The sequence below is a fragment of the Rhagoletis zephyria genome, unplaced genomic scaffold (genome assembly GCF_001687245.7).
Source record: "Rhagoletis zephyria isolate East Lansing unplaced genomic scaffold, Rhagoletis_zephyria_1.1 Rzeph_scaffold_00129, whole genome shotgun sequence".
NCBI classification, from domain to species: Eukaryota; Metazoa; Arthropoda; class Insecta; order Diptera; family Tephritidae; genus Rhagoletis; species Rhagoletis zephyria.
In genome coordinates, this window is record NW_016157213.1 from 363,820 (window position 1) to 365,487 (window position 1,668).

A 1,668-nucleotide genomic window follows, 5' to 3' on the forward strand; every position below is an offset into this window, starting at 1 on the left:
GTTCCTGAGCGGTTCAGTTCTGCAGCTCTTATTATCTTCTCCAACATCAGATTAAAGAAGTCACACGAAAGGGAGTCGCCCAGTCTGAAACCCCGTTTTGTGGCGAACGGCTCGGAGAGGTCTTTTCCAATTCTGACGGAGCTGGTTGTATTGCTCAACGTCATTTTACACAGCCGTATGAGTTTTGAGGGGATGCCAAATTCAGACATAGCGGCGTATAGGCAACTCCTTTTAGTGCTGTCAAAAGCGGCTTTAAAGTCGACAAATAGGTGGTGAGTGTCGATCCTTTTCTCGCGGGTCTTTTCCAAGATTTGGCGTATTGTGAATACCTGGTCTATGGTGGATTGGCCAGGTCTAAAGCCACACTGATAAGGTCTAATCAGTTCATTGACGGTGGGCTTCAGTCTTTCGCACAATACGCTCGATAAGACCTTGTAGCCTATGCTTAGAAGGCTGATCCCGCGGTAGTTGGCGCGAATGGCGGGGTCACCTTTCTTGTGGATTGGGCAGAGCACACTTAAATATATACATATGTTTGGATAAAAACAAAATAAAAATAATTTAAAATTTTTGGGATTGTGCACAAGAAGGTGCTGAAAAATTTGCACAATATTGCTTTGTAAAACTAGAACTGAGATTATAGGAAAATTTATTTTTAAACGCTAGTAAACCCTGTATTAAAAAAGTGTGAAACATTTTTAAGGGATCGGTTCATTACTCATTGAGAAACAATTTTACTCGAATCAAAAATAGGGTTTTGAGAAAGTATACTTGAAGCGCAATATGTAAAGAAACGAAGTTAGATTGACAAAGAAAAAATGTGGATGTCCATCTAAAATACTAAAGGTGAAATTAGTCAAGAGAGCAGAACTTATACTTAAACGCTGTCTGTATATGCAGAATTTTGTCGATTTCTGGAGCCCTCAGTGTTGCTCACTACAGTGTTGCCAGTCATCAATGCCTTTTCATAAACTTACCTTTTCAACTACAATTTTTGGTGCTATAATGGATGCTACTTATTTTTCAACAAAAAACCTTATTCGATTGTAAATTTCAAATATTTTAAACTGACGAAGTGGCAACCATCTACAAAAAAGGAAGAAATCAGCTGATACGGAAAAATCTAAATTCCGCAGATTTCTGCGCTACGGGCTACAACTACAGAAAAATTCTGCGGTGTTGAGTTTTCATTTACATGGCGCTGTGGTAAGGCAGATCGTGTCAGCTGACTCGGGACTACATACCGGTAGGTTAACGTTCTGGACTAATTTCACCTTAATACTAAAACATATACACAAATATGAGAGCCAAGCGTGTTGGCAGCATAACATCGCACAGTGGGGTAATTGATATCGATATTGGAGATGAATCCAAAAAATTAATTTCAAAGTATAAAGAAGTTTAGTTAGTTGAAAGTAGATAAAATTCTGCATCACCATGTATTTAATCAAATATTTGCCCAAAAGTTTACGGTTTTCTTGCAATATACCAAGGAATGAAACCGATTCAAAATAACGTTCCGGTTTGGGTTTCGGTTTTGCCAAGTGTTTCGGTTTCGGTTTTGGTTTCGTTCTTCAAAATTTATTTCGGTTTTGGTTTCGGTTTCGTTCCGGTTTCGGTTTTTCACAGAAATTTTGTTGATATTATTTAAATCACAATGTCTTAAAC

General features: G+C 38.2%; 1 protein-coding gene across 1 annotated transcript in view; it reads right to left on the reverse strand.

The window, feature by feature from the left end:
- The window catches only part of ci (transcriptional activator cubitus interruptus), a 112,824-nt gene that overhangs the window by 5,362 nt on the left and 105,794 nt on the right, over nucleotides 1-1,668 (reverse strand). The gene's annotated exons all lie outside the window — the stretch shown is intronic.